A 21,502-nucleotide genomic window follows, 5' to 3' on the forward strand; every position below is an offset into this window, starting at 1 on the left:
AGACTGATGAAAACAGACAGGAATGGCCCCTCAAATAATGCAGCTTGTTGAAGAGAGGGGCCTGCTATTATCTTTCTAAGCTACTTAGGACTGTTGCCTGGTGCACAATAAAACTCCAAAAATTCCAATAGACATACATTAAAGGAGGAACTTGAGTCATATCAAAGAATTAATATAAGAGACTTGGGGGTGGACTCTTTTGACTTGGGCCATTACATAGCCATCTAGCAATCACCCAGAACACCATAGCACCTGCATAACAACACACTAAAAACCATTTAGAGCAGCTTATCAACTGCATGGCAACCCCCTGGTAACCACCCACAACCTGGCATTATGGCAGACTAAGGGAGTCACGATTATGAAATTTGGCTGCCCTTTTGGCCCCGCTTGCCGGCAGGCTTTTCCCCACCTCTCTAGGGCTGGGGAAGGGGACGAGGGGAGGGAAAAACAAAACAAAACAAAAAGAGGAGAGGGAAAGGGCAAGGCGGAGGGACAGTGAGAGAGAGACAGAAAAAACTTGCTCGCCGGTTTCCCAGACACGCCGGCGCCTGGTCCTCGATCACTCCTCCACCCTCTGACAGATGACAGCTGCTCCTCCTCGGGTGGACCGGAGACAGTCCTCCGACCCCTTGCGGATGGGACGCCCCTCCGTGTTTTGGTGGCCGGTAGGGAACTCCTCCGCTTGCAGCAGCTCCACCGCTCCAGGGGGCCAGCAGCAAGCCCCTCCTCCCCTCATGGACGGCAGCCGTTCCTCTGTGTCCAGGCGGCCGGCAACAACTCCTCCGTCCCCCGGCGGATGGCCGCGGCTGCTCATTTGGGTGGATGGCAGTGGCAAGGACTCCACGACAGCGCATCCTTCCTCCTTCCCAGGCTTCGGCACCAATGTAACATGGTTAAAATGGGAAAGGAGGAGGTGGGAACCGGCTGAACAAAGTAATATTTGAATAGGAACTTAAACAAAAAGACACAAAAACATAAACGCACACATGGCAGCTGCATGTGGCTCTCTCTCTCCCGAACTGCAGCGTTCCGCTGCACTCATCCCTCTCCTCGGCTGATTAGCACAATTGAGGGCCGGGTGTGCGTAGTCACAGCCCCGCCTTCCTCCTCGTCACAAGGGCTCTCAAAATTATGACGATTAATTGTCTGTTTAAGGGCCCCCACGATTATGACAATTAATTGTCTGTTTAAGGGCTCTCACGATTATGAGGATTAATTGTCTGTTTAAGGGCCCTCACGATTATGATGATTAATTGTCTGATTAAGGGCCCTCACAATTATGATGATTAATTGTTTGTTTTAGGGTTCTCACGATTATAATGATTCATTGTCTGTTTTAGGGCCCTCATAATTATGACAATGAATTGTCTATTTTAAGGACTTTCACAAATATGGTGATTATTAGGGCTGTCAAATTCAAATTCGAATATTTGTTGAATTTAAGAAAAAAATGCACATTCAAATGCTAAAACTGTGTATGATGACTTCAGATCGATTGCACTCTTGCGCTAAAAAGGCTAGACACAGCGCAATAAATACAGTTTAACAGAAAGCAGGTGTCTCAATATGCTTTTTAATTTTCTTTTTAATTAAGACACAACATCTAAAAAACAGCAGTCCTGCACGAGACACTGAATAAACAAAAATAAAGCAAAACAAAGATGTTTGTCTACCACACGTTTACATAGAAAAACAAATGGATTGTTGAAAAAGCATTCGGTGTGAACAGCCTCTTACAGTTGGTGGAGGTACTTGCGTCTTTCTCTCTTAATTAGCGTTTCTACGTTAGAAATACGTTTTTTAAACACTTTGTCAGGAAAGGGGTTCAACTTGGAAATGTGTGTCTCAAGATTCTCGCATTCTGTTCCATTCTGTTGTGTTCTGTCTGTTTGAACAGCCCCTGGCCTGGGCTCATTGTCTGAGCCGCTTCACCACCAAGTTCAGCAGAATACTACTGTTATCTGGGAATATTGCTACCCTACATACACTGTAATGAATAAAACACATTGTGGTATTTCGCTGTTATTATGAACTGTGGGATCAGTAAGTGTAACACCATGTGAACTGTATATCAAATATTATTCAAATTGTTAAAATATTTAAGGTAAAAATTCAAACTTAGTTTACCTGCCCAGTTGACAGCCCTAGTGATTATGAAGATTAAATGTCTGTTTAAGGGCTCTAATGATTATGAGGATAATGCCGATTAATGTCATACAAATTGTCATACTTGTGCCATTGGTGTATGTGTGCAAAAAAAATAAAAAAATGTGCAATTTGAAAAAATATTTCAAAATACTTAAAATATCGCCCTCTTTTTGGTCATCTTTAGTCTTGGTCTATTTTGCATTAATGGTGTTGTTGGAACTGAATAGCTATTATATTATATTATATTTAGGGCTGGGAAATTCAACGTGATAATTAATATTTTTTGTTTAACACATAATAACGCACTTGATGCAGTATCCTTTTTTAACTTCCTGGGCCTTCACGCGATAGGAGAAAGGTCTCTCGAATTGTTCCTGGCAGGCTAAAAATGTAAACAAATAATACAAATCTAATGATAAAATAAAATGAGTAAATATTTTCATAATGTACCAAGTTAGAAGGTCCCCTGTATAATTAAAGGTGCTGTAAGTGATTTTTTCATGGAAAGGCATGCAAAATATGTCCATACTCCCTGAAAGATATCACTGAAATAAGTGTTGAGAGCAGTCTCTGTGACAGCTCTAGACTCTGTAAGCAAAAAACAAAAATGTGTCCACGGGCCATGGCCTCTGACACTTTCTGCCTGTCAATCATTTTACGCGTTCTTATAGTGTTGTAGCTGCAGTGAATTATTGAGGATTAATGCCATTTTATGCCATGTTTTTTTTTTTTTTTATAACAGTTGTCAGTTGAGGGTGCTATTTTGCTACTGTTGTGTTTGACAACCATGGGATGACAGTCTTCTGCTCCGTGTCAGCCGCTACGGTATCTCTGACATGCGGGTTTTGGAAAGAAGGGGCGTGGCTAATTGAACTGCTCAGCTCGTGGAAATTCCAGAATGCTAAAATCGCTTACAGCACCTTTAAAAGTATTACCTGAGAGAGAATTTCTTTCATATGTAAGCAAAATGGACAATATTACGGAAAAACTGTATATCTAAATGAATTAGTATCTAATCGAAATTGGAAGTATATTGCATTGAGAGCTTGCGAACTGCAATCAAATCAAATCTAGAAATCATTCTGTATCAAAACGTAGCCCTGCTAGCAAGTACCACTCATATTTTATTATTTAATTTATTTCAGAAAATATAAAAATCTAATTTTTAACAATTTCGTTTGATGATAATGATGCAGAAATTACCCATCTATCTTTTGGTTAATGCATAAGAAACACACGCACACACACACGCACACACACACACACACACACACACAGTCATGTGTTGGTAGTTCTACCTCTATCACTTGCTTTGCTGATGCGTCAGTCCACACGTACACCACTCCTGCATGCATTTCAGGTATTCACATCAGATACCAGTATGAGGAAAGATCTTCAATAAACACATTATGACGTAATCACCAGCTGATCTCAACAAACTTCACAACACCTCCTCTCACACACACTCACCATTACGGCCACAATCTGTTATATGTTCCTATTGTCATGTATTTTGTTAGTTCATGTTTATGTTTCACGTTCATAATTAGGGTTTTTTGGATTTCACTTTTGTTAATAAAATTGCACTTGGGTCCTTCACTTCATCGTCATCGTCTCCATTGTCACTGCCAACGCCAGCACACAGTTACAGAATACCTGACCGCAATATGAACACAGCAATCCAGCTCCTCCGCCTACGTCAGGGGAATCGTCCCCTGGAGCATTATGTGGAAGATAAGAAGATCCTCAAAGACTGTTTCCATTTTGGATTGTGTGAGCCAATCTCCTCGTTGATGCCTGGTGGTCGCAGGTTCCCTCAAGCTGGTTCAGTATGTTGACCTTGCCCTGCAGATTACTGGTTCTACGTTCACTGTGGGGGAGATGGATGCTGAGCCGGAGTCCCACGTCATGGTCAACGAGCCGGAGTCCCACGTCATGGTCGACGAGCCGGAGTTCCACATCATGGCCGCCGAGCCAGGGTTCCACGTCATGGCCGCCAAGCCAGGGTTCCACGTCATGGCCGCCAAGCCAGGGTTCCACGTCATGGCCGCCAAGCCAGGGTTCCTCGTTATGGTTGCTGAGCTAGCGCCATCTTTTGCCCTGGATCCTGAGCCTGCTCCATGCCATGTCACAGCAATGCCTCAACCTGCTCCATGCCATGTCACAGCAATGCCTCAACCTGCTCCATGCCATGTCACAGCAATGCCTCAACCTGCTCCATGCCATGTCACAGCAATGCCTCAACCTGCTCCATGCCATGTCACAGCAATACCTCAGCCTGTTCCATGCCATGCCACATCTGAGCTGTCAGACCTGGAGATGGTTCCCGCCCTTGTACCCACCCAATGGACATTTCTTCATGATCATGCAAGGGGAACTTTTGATCCTCCGACCCCGCCTAGACCCTCCGAGCCCTGGACTCTGCCTTGGCCTGTCGATCCCTCGACAACACCTCGGCTCTACGTTCCCTCGGCTCCACTGCGGTCCTTCAGCCTGTTGGCATTACCGGGGTCCCTTGTCCCTCCAGCTCCTCCTTGGTCTGTCGGTCACCAAGCTCCACCTTGGCTCTCCGATCCTCTGGCTACGCCTCATCCCTCCAATCTGTCAGCTCCACCGGGGACCTCCATCCCTATGGCTCCGCCTTGGTCCTCAGCCCCACCAGCTCCGCCTCAGTCTTCTGATCCCCCAGCTCCGCTTTGCTCCTCCGAGCCTCCAGCGCCACCTTGGTCCTCCCTGCCATTGTCTCCACCCTGGCCCTTTGAGTCTTCGGCTACTCTCTGGGTACCAAGTTCCATGGTGTCGACCTTCAAGTCTCTCACGGCTCTGCCTTCCATGGCTCCGCCCTTCAAGTCTCTCACAGCCCCACCTTTCACGGCTCCGCCCCTTGAGCCTCTCAGGGCCCCACCTTCCATTGACTCTGCCCTGGTCCCATGCCCTACGCCCTGTCTCGCCAGGCCACGCCCCACACCATGCCATTCCAAGCCACGCCTCAAGACCCCCCCCCAACCCAGGCTCCCTACAGAACTTTGAAATTATGTCATGTTTAATGTGTTTTCCATGTTTTGGGTCATCGGGAGCCGCCCCTAGTGGGGGGATATGTAATGTTTAATGTGTGTGTTAATGCATCGTTGTTGGTTCCACAATCAAGTCAAGTCTAGTCAAGTCATGTTTACGTTTATGTTTTTTTTCATAATCTAACCAAGTCATGTCAAGTTTAGTTTAGTCAAGTTCATGTTTATGTTTTTTCACGTTTAGAGTTAGGGTTTCTGGATATCACGATTTATAATAAACTGCACTTGGGTTCTACACTTCATCGTCATCTTTGTCTGCATTGTCATTGCCAGCGTCAGCAACGTTACACCTATTCTGGTCATAAAAACAGACATCTATGATTTCCATATTCAAAGAGTAAAGAGCCAGCCACTGTGACTCAGTGAATCAAAAACTAACTAGTTACATACAGAAAAACAAAGAGCTTTCTATCTCTTTCTCATTCCTTACTTTACTTTTTCCTAGAGCCTGCATAGTCTCTTTTATTTATTTTTTAACTTATTTTTCACAAAAACATGTAAGAAACATTTACCAAACCAGTACGCATTCAAAAACAAAACAAAATAAATTATTAAAAATAAAAAGTTTATTAACATAAATTATCATAATACAATAACAATAAAAAGTTTGAAATGATGTAAATTAAATTACTACCTATTGCTATGCACACACTTTCAATAAAGCAAAATGCAGTCTGATAACAAAAGTGGATATTGGAATAGGGAGCTGGAAAAACACAGCAAGGGAGAGGAATACTGGAAGTTTGGCAATTAATCAGCTGAAGCATTAGAAGGCAGGAATTTCACATTAAGACTTGAAGAATTTCTTCCATTTTCACATAAAATGCAGCAGAAGACAAGTTATCTGCCACCACCTGTCACAAGAGCGCCCACCCACACAACATCCCTCACACAAACCCTCAACAGTCTACTTCCCCTCCACATCTGCAGGATCTTCATGTAGATATAATGTAGCCACGGCAGGAAAGACACCAAATCAAGCCCTCCCCCTCTTACAACGTGTCCTAACCCAAAGGAATGCAATAATTAGGGATGTGCGAGACCAGTCGACTAAACGGTTCTGATGCTGCTATTCGACACTGGAATTACTAGTCAGTTAATGCTTCCCACCATTAAACTGTTCAACGTTTTTACACATTTACATTTGACATTATATTTTTACAGAGGCTCTGCTTAAATGACTGTCATATAAATGTTACACATTTTAAATATAATTAATAATACAAATATTATTTTAAAAAGAGGATATCTGGAGCAGATACAAAGTTTAATTTCACTTCAGACTGTGCGTGCTTCTCTCTAACACGCGGCACGCACTCCGCACAGGAAAATGTCCTCTCGCTAAACAAGCAAACTCAGCAAAGTAGTTATGAAATCATTTCGATGGTGGTGTGGGCAGCGGATTTCCGAAATGTTGGGCTACAAGTCGCTATGGATGTTTTCACATTTGAGTTTTCTTTAAATCTGTGCGTGCTTATAAATATTTTTTTCATCGAGCAGGCTTTTTGAAGAGCAGGATAGTCATCTCAGGTGAGTCATGTCCGTTTTTTACCGGGCCATGACGATGTGTTAATTTAGCTAGGAAATGTAAAAAATACCCATTTTTTAATCAGCTGATTAAGAAGGCTATTTTCAATAGGTGCCGACTATTTAACGGGTTAAACTATCTTTTATTCTGTGCACGTCATATTTAGAATACATTATGTTTATTGTAGGCTACATCACAGGTCTATTTTTTCTATCCTATAGCTATTTTTTTTTACATCGCAACTGTTATCGGTTAACGTTCTTTACAGAACAGCTGTCATAATAGATGGCTAATGCAAGTAATGCATTTTTTCTCTCTCGTAGATTTGACTTGCCTGTTAATTGTTTTCAACAATGTCCTAACTGTTTTAATACATTAAGTAACTTTTACTTTGTGAATTCCATTTAGAACGGCTATTAGGGTTGCACTATTCTTTCAATTGTTTTCAATAAATAAAACTGTATTTGCTAACTTTGATTCAGTGAATGAGTGTCATGTTCTATATTTAATGTACAATGATGATAATGCAAGGTGAGCATGTCACAGATAAATGCCCTTTTTCAGGAATTTAGCATCGGATTTGGAAGAGATTAAGTATTTTAAATGGGTCACAAACAATTTTTTTTTTTTACTGTTTTCTGAAGGTTGGTTTCTTTTTAGACTAGTCAAATATTCAACTCCAAAATCTTTGTTTAAACGTCATTGAAATTAGTCGTTCCGCACATCCCTAGCAATAATATTCCAGTAACAAGCAATCTGTCTGTCCACACGGAAAGGTGTGACACAATCACAGCCAGTGAGAACACATTTAATGTTTAATGGAAAGTTATGAGGAGCAGGATTTTGGATCAGTGAGAATTCACAGTGGGAGGGGCTATAGTGGCAAAAAGGTAAAAAAAATAAACATAAAATGAGGCCTACTTGCACCAAGTCAAAATATTTGGCATGAAAACTTTTTATCAAATATACAGTATGTAATGTAACAGCAGTTTGAAAATTTTTTTATAGTTTTTTGTGTAGATCATGTGGCTAAGGAGGCTTCACAGACCTGCAGCAGTGTTCCATGGATATGGTTATGTTGGATTCCTGGTCCAGGTTCTTGAGACTGCTCCTCCAGTAGAGTCTGGATGGTAGAGAGAACTTGGGTCACCAGAACGAAAGGAACCAACACTCTAACGGCCATTTCACGAGTGTGGTTTACAGCGGATCGTCCATGTCTAAAAACAAAATACATTGGGAAACCGGTTCACAATTATATTTCAGTCACTTCATGAACTCTTCAAATCAGAGTTACCGGGGAAATAATGGTAACATTTTACAATAAGGTTCCATTTGTTAACATTTGTTAACATGAACTAACAACTGCTCATGAGCAACTTCAATCCTTTGCTGTCATAGGTCATGAAGAGCTAACAAAACTTGTCAAAAAATCAAAAGCCACAACATGTATGTTAGATCCAATAACAACTAAGATCTTAAAAGAGGTATTCCCAGTAATCTCAGAATCTCTTCATAATATTATTAACTCCTCGCTATCCTTAGAACATGTCCCAAGAAACTTTAAAATGGCAGTTATCAAACCGCTTATTAAGAAGCCACAGCTTGATCCTGGAGAATTGGCTCATTACAGACCGATTTCAATTCTACCATTTATGTCGAAAATACTAGAAAAGGTATTGTCCTCCCAACTATGTTCATTTCTACAGAGAAATGGAATATATTAACAATTTCAGTAAGGATTTAGGCCCCATCACATTACAGAGACTGCACTTACCAGAGTTACAAATGACTTGCTCTTATCATCTGATCGTGGCTGCATTTCTCTTCTAGTGCTTTTAGATCTTAGTGCTGCCTTCGACACGATAGATCACGACATTCTCTTGAATAGGCTGGAGAATTCTGTTGGCATTAGTGGACTTGCATTAGCATGGTTTAGGTCCTATTTATCAGACTTCTACCACTTTGTCTGTGTAAACGAGGAATTGTCAAATCAAACAAAAGTTAAGTATGGAGTGCCACAGGAATCAGTTTTAGGACTTCTGCTTTTCTCCTTATACATGCTTCCCATGGGAGATATTATCAGGAATCATGGAATAATTTCCACTATTATGCAGATGATACCCAACTTTATATTTCCTCTAAACCCAACGAAAATTCACAATTCTCCAAATTAGCAGAGTGTATCAATGAAATCAAAGATTGGATGGCCAGAAATTTCTTTCTACTCAATTCCGAATAAACAGAGGTACTAATGATTGGACCAAAATCCTCTAAAAATAAGCAGCTAAAATATAATTTGACTCTCAATGGATGTACTGTTACGTCATCATCTTCTGCAAAGAACTTAGGTGTTACATTTGATACAAATCTGTCCTTTGAAAATCAAATTTCCAATGTTTGTAGAACAGCATTCTTCCACCTGAGAAATATTGCTAAGTTACGACACATGCTCTCTGTTGCTCATGCTGAAAAACTAATTAACGCATTCATGACCTCAAGACTAGATTATTGTAATGCATTACTGGGAGGATGTCCAGCAAGTTCAATAAATAAACTTTAAATGGTTCAAAATGCAGCTGCCAGAGTGGAACCAAGAAATATGACCACATTAGCCCAATTTTATCGTCGTTACATTAGCTACCTGTTAAATTCCGTATTAATTTTAAAATTCTGTTAACTACTTACAAAGATTTGAATAGTCTAGCTCCACAGTATTTAAGTGACCTTCTGACACGCTATATTCCGTCATGTTCATTACAATTACAAAATTCTGGCTAATAATTCCAAGAATATCAAAATCCACAAAAAGAGGTAGAACCTTTTCATATTTGGCTCCTAAACTATGGAATAGTCTCCCTAACACTGTTCGGGATGCAGACACACTCACTCAGTTTAAGTCTAGACTAAAGACTCATCTTTTTAGCCAAGCATACACCTAATTTATCCATCAACTCACAATTAGGCTGCTTTCGATAGGTCTGCCGGAACCAGAAACATCCATCATAATCTATAACTCTGCATAAAATTGAATGGCATCTACGCTAATATTATTCTATTTGTTTCCATGTCTCATGGAATTCATATCCCGAGGTTAAAAGAGCCTGCCAGATCCTGCTCCGTACCTGCTTGTTGTCTGACTCTACTGCAATGTGTCGCTGAGAGATGACGACAAACTACAGCCGGTATTAGCCAGACACCACTTCAGTTTTTTTTACTTCAGAGGATGAACTGATGCCAACTCCAACTGTAAGATATTGAATACTTCATATGCCACTGCCTGAACCTTGGACCCCACCGAACCTCACCAAAATGACCTGCCGGTTGAACTGCGATGCACCTCATTTATCTCTGCCTGCATCACCTTTGTCTATTGATGGACTACACTCTTGAAATGGAATACATAGACTATCATTTAATTGCCAACAAAAGCCTTCATCAGCCAACTAACAAAGGACAATGCATCTATGTGAACTTCTGCAGTTAATCCAGGATGGACTTTAAAGACATTAGTCACTAATCTTAAAGTTCATAATAAAATATTTTATTTTTAAAACACTGGATCTTAATGCTTACTTAATTTACAAATTTTAAACCATGACTTGCAGTGCACACAAATAACTAATATTGTTATATTCATCTTGTTTAGCCAGAGGGGAACTGGCCCCCACAGTGAGCCTGGTTTCTCCCAAGTTATTTTTCTCCATTAACCAACATCTTATGGAGTTTTGTGTTCCTTGCCACAGTCACCTTCAGCTTGCTCACATGGGTTCTAAATAAAATTATTATTTATTTAATTTCTATACACATTTTACAATCATATTTAATCAAACTACACAATGATCATTGTAAGACATTATAGATATTACAGTTTATTTTTTTAATGCATGATTTCCTGTAAAGCTGCTTTGAAACGATGTGTGTTGTGAAAAGCGCTATACAAATAAAAATGACTTGACAATGAACAATTTTACAGCATTTACTAATCTTATTTATTGTAAATTTCAACATATACTAATACATTTTTAAAACCAAAGTTGTATTTGTTAACATTAGTTAATGCACTATGAACTAACAATGAACAATTGTATTTTTATTAACTAACATTAACTAAGATTAATAAATGCTGTAAACAATATATTGTTGAATGTTTGTTCATGATACCTGATGCATTAACTAATGTTAACGAACGGAACCTTGCTGTAAAGTGTTAACAAAACAATTTCAAGAGGGTTCATAAAAAGGGTTGAAAATCATTATTAAAATTGTTATTTAGGAGTTTAGGAGCATATTTTAGAATAATATTAGTCATCAAAACTATGAAAGATCACAAATGAAAGTTTGGTAATTATGCAGTGACTAATGTTAATTCAAAACTATGAATTTTCAAAGTAAAATATAAATTAAAATAATATATATATATTATTATTATTATTATTATTATTATATTTTTTGTTTTTGTTTTTGTAGTTAAGCCAAGGATTCATATAAAAGGCATATTTATATTTGTCTGAAAAACTAATTTCAAGAATTTAAGCATCCGTGTTTAGATCACAAGGTCTGCAAGATAATGTAAAACAAGTTCAGTCAAGTGTGGCCATACTTTGGGAGCAGCCCCCTTGATGACTGAGATGAGTAGTTTACAATCGCTTGAAGTTCTGGACACTCCATGCATGAAGCTCGCGAGATATGAAATAGGGAATATCCATCAATCAAAAAGTGGGACAGGAAAAAAAAAATAGGAACATGGTGAAGGCCCATGAGATCATGTTAGAACATTCACAAAAGGATGTTTGAGAGATTAATAGATTGAAATAAAAACTACAGTAATACAAAACCATGTTTGGGTCTGCTGACAGAACATATAAGAGAGTATGAAGACTCTTACAGTTACAGTTTGTATTAGCATTCTCTCTCTCTGACCGAATGACTACAGTTAGAAAACAGAGCTCTTCTGACATTACTGACCTCAAACCATGAATGATGGTTGGATCTTGAGAGAGACACACTAATTTGTACAATAACAACTCCTTGAGGGGCTAATTAAACTCGCGTCATAACATCAGAAAGATTTAGTTATGCTACTACTGTTCCCAGAAGGAGGAAAACATGGTACAACACATGACTGGATGGAATAAAATGCTCTTGTGCAACCCACTGAAGACTTTTATACCAACCCAAAAGGGCCAGAGGTCAGTCCTTGGTTCTTCAGTTAAAAAAAAAGTGGTTTTCAAAGTCTTAAACAGCAGGCCCCCATGACAGAATTTACAAGACAGCGTCCTCCTTTAGTGTGATTAATTAAATGAAAAATACCGTGCTAACAAAAAAATAATGCAATTAATTATGACCCTGACCTGTACTTAAATTTTGTAATAAGGAATGTTCCTACCATTAGATACAGAGAAATGCTTGTACTACCTTGGTAAAGTAGGGGGCAGTCAGTGCTCCAGCTGTACAGGCAACACGCCTCGTCAAACCAACGAGCAGGCAGCACAGTCTTTCACCAACTGGACTGCTAGACTGGGCACAAGATCAAAAGATGCGCAGAAAACTAGTGAGACTAGACACAACCGAAGTGACACTCCCCAAAAGCGCCGGTCCGACACACGAGTACATAGACCACAATTAAAAATAGAGCACAGAGAAGAAGGTCAATAAGAGTTAGTTTCAGTGAAATGGAAACAAACAATATTTTAAATTTTAAAGCCACTTTTTGTATTGTCTTAATGCTTTACTTGTCTGTTGCCAGAACATTATTTAATGTAGTTGAATTATCTGAATAATAATATTTATTCGGCCTATATATTATATTTTTAATTCTTTTAAGATTATTTTATTAATGATTGTTATTATTTTTAATTATATTATTATTACCTAAATTACCTCCATTTGGGGGCCTTTTTCAGGAAATATTGGTATGTGATTAATTGTGATCACTTCATTTAATTAATTTGACTAAAAATGTTAATAGATTGATAAGTTTTGAGCAACGTGGGTAAATGGTGCAACTCGATTGGACTGACCAAACTTAGATATTTGAAGGAGTGATTTCTACAAAGCAATTTAAACAAAAGCTTTTTTCACCTCCTATAAACATGTAACTTCATTATCAATAAATTAAGATACACAATTGTGTATACATTCAAAATTTACTGCATGTGCATCCTCAGTAAGAATGGGCATGACGCTTCTGGGTCCAATGGTAGTAATACATAACAGCCACCTGTAACATTTCACCGGTTCAAGAGGAAGAACTTGCCAAACTTTTCCTGTAGGCCACAAGGTCATTCAGCATGAAGTTTGGGCAGAAACCTTACAATAACAGCCACAAACGGGTGTTAGCTATAGGCTTGTCATGTTTCATGAAACTAAGCAGTGTACTAACCGTAAGTTAGATACACGTGACAGAGCTTTTGCAGTTCATGGAGCACAGGTATGTACTGTTTAATACATGAGGGGAGGGTGGGGCATCCCAGTGTCAACTTGCCTGATGATCAGTGTATTGACCATTGGAGCATGAATGCATGGTATCCTGCAGTAATGTGTTGTACAGGAAGGGCCGCAGGAAAATTCTCTCATAATTTACTCACCCTCATTCCATCCTAGATGTGTATGACGTTCTTCAGCAGAACACAAACGAAGATTTTTAGAAGAATATCTCAGCTCTGTAGGTGATCGGCACTTTAAAGCTCCAAAAAGCACAGACAAATTAAAAGAAGCCTAATCCATTTGACTCCAGTGGTTAAATTAATGTCTTCTAAAGCAATAAGATCGCTTTGGGTGAGAAACAGATCAATTTTATGTCCTTTTCACTTTAATTGTTTACTTCTGGTCGCTCTCCAATGCGTGTCCATGAGGGGAATCTGTTCATGCTGCCTCTCGCGTGACACAAACACACTGGCATGTTCAAATGAAAGCAAAACCAATGCAGCTTTTGAACAGTGTTCTCTTGTAAACAAATCAAACTGCTCTTCCAGTTGTATCGCATCAGTTCTCGAGTGAACATCCCATCATGCTTACGTCATGTGAGAAACAGCCCCTTACAAAAAAATCTAGAGTTCTGGAAATCTAGCCGCAAACGTGGCGCAAATTTGCTGCAGATTTGCCACTCGTTATTTTCACATGCAAATGAGCTTGTGATTTACATCAAATGTTTGCCAGAAGTTTGCAGCTCTTCAACGGTAGAGTTGAATCTGCAGCAAACCTTTGGCAACAATGGACAATTTGCCATATATTTGCAATGAACTCCCAATTTTTGCAAGGGGCTTGAACCTCATGGATGCGCATTGAAGAGCGACAGGATGTAAACATTTAGTGATAAGGACTTAAATATTGATCTGTTTGTCTCCCAAAGTGATTGCATTGTTTTTGAAGACATTCATTTAACCACTGGGGTCAATGGGTTACTTTTACTATGACTGCCTATGCTTTTTGGAGCTTTAAATGTCTGATCACCATCCACTTGCATTGTATGGACCTACAGAGCTGAGATATTCTTCTAAAAATCTTTATTTGTGTTCTGCAAAAGAAAGCAAGTCATACACATCTGGGATGGCATGACGGTGAGTAAATGATGAGAGAATTTTCATTTTTGGGTGAACTATCCCTTTAAGGTACTCCGGGTCCCAGTGTTTACTGTTTCGATGGGTCCTGTCAGTTTGGGCTTATTTTAATCGAGAGAATCTGCTTTAAGTAATCGTCTATAACAGTTTTTCAAATAATGTTTGTGTTTCATGAAAAATATGCAACAAATAAGCCACATCTGTTAATAACTGATAACTCTATGCTGTATACAAATAAACTAATTCTGTAACACAAAATGCCTGTTGTATTCTATTAATTAGCATCTGTCTATCTGTGAATATTTCTGATATTTGAAACCCATTTTGCTGTGCACTAACTATCCGGTTCACTGACAGAATAGTTTTACTATGAGTGTGATGAAACGTTATTTTGTGGGTATGTGAGGAGTTGCGTTTGACAGCGTTCTAGAGTTTGTTAGAAAAATAATGTTATGATGGACAGAATATTGAAATTAGTTGCATTAGGTACTTTAAGGAATTTGGAAGTTCAGGGCCCCCTGCAACCATGGGCCCCGGGGCTTGCCTGTGTGTTAAAGCGGCCTTGTGTACAGGGTATACTCACTAAAGGCTATTTCACACTGCCCCAACAAACCCCAATAAAAGCCAAAATTTCAAGCTTTCTAAAGTTGCCTATTGTATTTAGAACACTGGGAAACATAATTGTCACAACCTGTCTACACTGGAAGAGGTTTTTGATGTGTATACATGAGGTTAGAAACAAAAAACTATTTAAATTAGTAGACCAGAGACCGAAAACATCAAGAGCTGGCTTTAATGTAACAGTTAGAAGTAAATTGAATCTGTCAACTGTCGGCATGACAGTGTTAACACACTGATTGAACAAAAGCTAACTACCATTTGGAATTTATTGTTTGTTAGCAGTTGTTGGAGACGTGTGAATTGAGATGGAAATATGCTATACTGTAATTGTCTGCCTCACGCACAGTGCACATCAATTTTGTCAACAGCAGGCTTCGTGTGGACTGTGCACCAAAAAAGTATAACCTTGGTTATTCAAAACAGTGGTAAACTCACTTGTTTCTCTTTCATCTGCATTGAAATTCAAAGCTTTGCATAAAGATATTCTTATTTCGTTACTTTGGAGTTATTTTGGATTTTCTTTGAACAGAATGTGTCATAAGTTGACACAGTGCTACAGTACTTTTTGCCTTCTTAAACTTGCTCTGAATGGTGGTTAATATCCTTTTTCATAAAGAAAATTACATCAATAATTTAACTATAAATATTGATGGAGTGTGAAAATCAAAACAATATCGCAGGGATGACAACACAATTGCAATAAATTAAAAATTAACAATTGCATACTTGTAATTTATCTTACGTAGGAAAAATGAGTTACAATTATAAGGGTTCAAAATAGAATCAGGGGTTTTCATGTCTGGACCTCATGAATTTTGGAACAAGCTATCAGTTTTCCTCCTGTATAAAATGTGCTGTTATATTACCCTCTAAATGTTAGAGAAAATAAACCCTGGCCTTGCTTGCCTTCAAATATTCCTATAGATGACTTCAATCACCCCCACCCCTAACAGACAGCCAGACATATGAACTCTCACCTGCTGGGTTCAAATTTCACCAACATACAGACATCCAAATTAACACAGACACACACATGTTGTACATGTTGCCTTTAGAAGTCACAGCATGGAAACATTCAAACAGCAAGACTTGTCACATGACACACACTAAAACAGAGACCCATTGTGGCTGAAAATACACAGCACATACAAAACCAGCCTAACCTGTTGTTCACTCTTTCTTTTACACAATAATGTAAATACAGAACAGGAGAAACACATCAAAGTGTACGACGCAAAAACATTGGTACAGACACTTATTCCGATCTAATGACTGCCAAAACCTCTTCTGTTCCCCCTCTTCTGGCCTCATATGTTAACTATCAGTGCTAATTTTTCCCATTAAAAGTCTTTGGAGAGGAAATGACAGTTTGGAAGGGTGTAATTTTAGAAACATAGCAGTCTGAGGCGAGCCATCTCCAGGGGGCTTTCTGAGTCTCGACTCGCCATTATGGCTCAAAGGCCATCTGGCTCTTATTAGGTCTGGTGGTACAGTTTCCCCCCGCCCAGTATGACTCGGCAGTCTGTAAGCACTAAACAAACCTCATCTCAGCCTGCCTCCAAAACAACAGAGTCCTGGCTGAAAGTGCGATGGACAGCACCTGGCGAGAGCTCCATTTCACATCTCGTTTAAACAAGCTCTTCTTGCTCTTGAGGTGCACAAGAGACTGACTCAGAGAAATAAAATGAGAAAGAGAGAAACAGTCCTGTTGCACACTCCAGAAAATACATTTGCAAATAAACACAACTGACATTTTCGGAACATGCAGCTATATCTGACGTTCAGAGACAAGTGAATTGTGAACTGAATTTGATGCTCAACCTACTAGAATATTCAGCTATCCAAAATCAAGCTAGAAGTCCAAATGAAATCAAAATTGCCCTCATTTACTTTCTTAAAATAAACACTTGGTCATATTGTGCACAGTTCATCAGGGCATGCTATTACTAACAAACTGAACAACAAACTAACAAACCGACCAACCAACCACATTGTTCACAATTCATCAGTGCACGTTATTCCTAACTAACTGACCAACTTACCAACCAACCATACTGTGCACAGTTCATCAGTGTATGCTATTCCTAATTAAGCAACTAACCAACCAACCAACCAATCTACAAATCAACCAACCAACCATATTGTGCACAATTCATCAGTGCATGTTATTCCTAATTAACTGGCCAACTTACCAACCAACCCAACGACCAACCACCAATATTGTGACCAACTAACTGACCAATCAAACATATTGTGCACACTTCATGTGTGCATGTTATTCCTAATTAACTGAATAGGTTTCCAACCGATCTAACGACCAACCAATCATACTGTGCACAATTCATCAGTGCATGTTATTCCTAATAAACTGACAAACTTACCACCCAAATAATTGATCAAACAACCATATTGTGCTCACTGCATCAGTTTACATTTTTCCTAACTTACTGACCAACTATCCAACCAAACGAACAACCGACCAACCATATTGTGCACAACACATCAGTGCACGCTGTTCCTTACTAACTGACCAACCAACTGATCGACCAACCAACTGACCATATTGTGCACAATTTATCAGTCATGTTTTTCCTAATTAACTGACCAACTAACCATTCTGTGCACAATTCATCAGTGCATGTTATTCCTAACTAACCAAACAACTGGCTAACCACCAAAAGAAAAAAAAAAATGTAATAACTTGCTCCATCTCTGAAACAACTATTCCTTTTCCTGTCATCACATTGATCATGTGGCTGGGGGAAATACTTTTAACCAATAGCCATTAGAGTAGCAATAGCTATATAGACCATTTCAAGGACTGTTGGTCAAGTGACGTCAGTGTTCCATGAACATTTCCTGCATGTCAGAACACTTCTATTAAAATGAATGGGAGAAATTGGAATGCCCAATGGTGGCCAACGGTCAACAGATGTAGAAAGGAAGTCCTGCCTTACAGGTAAAATAGCCAATCACCTTTTAGAAACAGAAATTGCCTGTCAGAGAACGTGCATGAGCATTAGCTATATAAGACAGTAAAAATGAATTTTTTTGCGTAATCCAAGTTAAAAACTGACAATTTAATATACCGGTTGTGACGGAACGACACGCACCTCCCATGGATCATCGTTGCCCGCTGTGATTTACCCCATTTGGTGGCCCGTGATGGGGCTCACCTGAACCCAATGAAGAGCCTCATCGCTGCCTTTAAACACCGAGTGCGCCTCTCCTCCAGAGACCAGTCTCTACCTGCTGGTGTCTTTGCAGGTCCACGAACGGAGCGGCAAGGGTCCGGTGCAAGTTAGATATGTTGCCGGACCCGCGAGTTAGATGCGTTGCCGGGATTGGAGCATGCGTCGCGGCCAATGGGCCAGGATGCTGGGCCGCTATTCCCCTTAAGTTAAGCTGCTCGATTGAAGCCGCAGCCCCACGCCTCAGACCAAGGAGGAGCATGTTGAAACCGCCAGGACCCCACCCACTCTCACCTGTACCCTGCCCTGTCTTCACTACTCTTTATTCACTTAGCCCTTTCCACCGCAAAGGCCCCAGATTCCCCTTTGTTTTGGGCATTTTAAATAAATGCCTCTCTGAGGCCTGATGCCACACCCACTGTGTCCGTTTCTTGCTCACCCTGCCACACAGTGTGATTTTACTGCTTATTTTATATGTTCTATTTATCATAATCTTTGACCAACCGTTTTGGAGATTTCGGTCTCCAAAACCATTTCCAAGTTGATAGGAGCTGCACTTTCATGATGCTTGTTTACATAGAAAAATAGTTGCCAAAACAGCCCAAGAGCGTTCCAAATACAGCTGGCGAGTGGACAGACTTGCCTTGAAAAAGAGACTGTTGAAAGATCCGGAAATACGTTTGGACCATTCTAATTCCTTTGTATAGATTCTTTAAAACGTCTACAGGCAGCTATTTAGGGGTTAAAATAAAATTGGTCTGGAAAGTTCCATCCTCTCCACCATTCTTTTTTTCACTTAAGATATTCTGTTTCACTCAGAAAAGTCACACTATGGATCTAAAACGGCTAGCTAATGTAATTTAATGTTGAACTTCAGGTGGTAACTGGTTCTATGTGTTTTTTGTTTTGCTGGTCCAAGCAGGTCTAAATGAATGATCAGCTGGACTAATAGCCAATGGACCTGGTAGACCATCTTGGTCAAGCTGGTCAGAGAATCAAAACAACTATCTTGTTACAAAAAAGTTTTGACCACATGAATCTGGAACAACCTGGTTTTGTCCAGTTTTCTGTACTGGCTCTAACGTATCTAAAGGATGTAATGTTTCAGTTTGCAAACCATTGTTTGCATACCATGCAAAAATATAATAAATCAATTTTCAGTACTTTAAAATTCAGCCAAATTCAAATGCATCCAAATTTGCTTACAGTCTTGAGTAACAGAGATTGGCTTGTCATGGTAAAGCCCAAGAAAGCCTGCTTTTTCAAATATTTCACAGAGTGAAGCTTACCAGATCTACCCAGACACGAAAACAAGGCTTTGAAGACTTATACACACAATACAAATTTAAAGTGTGACAACCAAAGAGATCAAATCTCTAGGATTTATAACTGTGCTGACATCACTTTGGGCCTAATCTTATGAATTAAACACTTATTGTGGAACAGAAATCGCATTCTACTCAAGTAACTTACAATGGGTTGTTTCATGTCAACCAGAAAAATAATTAACTGCACAGATTGCTTAAGTGTGGTGCTTAGAACTTATGTGTTGTTGGACAAAAGGGCCCTATCAACACCAGACACACACTCACAAACACACATGCCTGGGGAGAGGAGGAGTCTGTGGCAGCCAAGACAGGGCTATATTTAACATCTTGTACATGTGGGCTTTATTTGGGTGGATGGGCCTGCATACTTCCACTGACAAGAACCAGGCAGCCCCCAGTCAACTAGTTCCTTAACTTTTGCAACCCTGCACTGAGAGGCTGAGCTGCACTGATTCACTGATTCTGATCCCTCTCTTAATCTGTTCATCTGTCCATCCATTCTGGATGTCTGACTCTCCAAAGTTATATTAGTATCTTGTCTTTTTTTTCAGATGGACCGAGAACTTTGCTGATCACTGATATCCGGCAGTGTGGTTTGGTGCTGTTATTAATTGAGGCTGGGAAATGAAGGGAGCTAGCTATGGCACATAACAGTCATGTTAGTAAACATAACTAAAATAACTAACATAACTAACATGACTTACATAATCGGCAAACAACCGACCAACTAACTGACTGGTCAACCAAACAACTGAACAATCGACCGACCAAATAACCAACCAACCAACAAACTGACCAAACTAAAATAACATCACTAACATGACTAGCATAACCAGCCAGACATCCGACTGACCGACCAACCACCCACTAAATTGGCCAACCAACCAACAAATTCACCATACAACCAACCAACCAAATGACTGACCGACCAACATAACTTAAATAATATAACTAACATGACTAAAATAACCAAACAACCGACTGGCCTACTAACTGACCAACCAACTAACAAACTAATCAACTAACTAACAAACTGACAAACTAACTGACCAACTAACTATCTAGACAGGGAATTTACCTACTAACATAACTAACATTACACCACTAACAAACTTCCTTAACTTACTCAACTAGAATAATTAACTTACATGACATTAATGTAGCAACAACAAATCGATAAAATCAATAATTATCAATAATGAAAATCATCGACAACGAATTTCATTATCGATAGTTGGATATATGCTACAAGCTCCGTCAGTGACGTCACTTTACAGGAGTGAAAAATGTTTTGAATGATGAAACTCGTTTGAAAAATGACTGAGACAAGTTGAAGCATAAAAAACATGACCCAAGTTGTCCAGCACATCAGAGTACTTTATAAACACCTAAAAGAAGATCATAATAAGCATTATTATGATTATTATAAAATTAAATATAATAAAATGAATTGTGGACCAGTTACTGTGTCAGGTGCATTGATAGAGTGATTGTGCTGTTTGATACGCTTAAGAGTCGTTTCTCTCCAGCGCATAACTTACATTTTACTACTATATATTTTTATAATGTATACATGCTATGAATTCAAAATCAGGCATGTTTATCTGCGTATTTCACAAAACTGTTTGTCTTTACCACAAGCGAGTCTCCGTTAAACGAGCGCACGCATCCACCTCAATCAAACCAATTGCAATGGAGAAAAGGAGCACATTCATTTTGTTTAAACTGTGCTTTGTGGTTTAGTATTAATAATAATTTAATAATCATATTTATTTATCACACATTTGCACATATACAGTGAAATTCTTTTTTTTCCACATATCCCAGCTAAGCTGGGGTCAGAGGGCAGGGTCAGCCATGATACGGCGCACCTGGAGCGGATAGGGTCAAGGGCCTTGCTTGAGGGCCCAACGGTGGCATCTTGGTGGTGCTGGGGCTTGAACCCCTGACATTCTGATCAGTAACCCAGAGCCTTAACCGCTGAGCCACCACTGCCCCGTGCAACATAATACCACAATTTTCAAGGATATCACACAGACGTCTCAGAGGTCAA

The 21,502-nt window shown here is 39.6% G+C and overlaps 1 pseudogene; it reads right to left on the reverse strand.

Moving 5' to 3' along the window:
* The window catches only part of LOC127414316 (thyroid adenoma-associated protein homolog), a 145,302-nt pseudogene that overhangs the window by 47,908 nt on the left and 75,892 nt on the right, over positions 1-21,502 (reverse strand).

This window comes from Myxocyprinus asiaticus, chromosome 23 (assembly GCF_019703515.2).
Source record: "Myxocyprinus asiaticus isolate MX2 ecotype Aquarium Trade chromosome 23, UBuf_Myxa_2, whole genome shotgun sequence".
Taxonomy (NCBI): Eukaryota; Metazoa; Chordata; class Actinopteri; order Cypriniformes; family Catostomidae; genus Myxocyprinus; species Myxocyprinus asiaticus.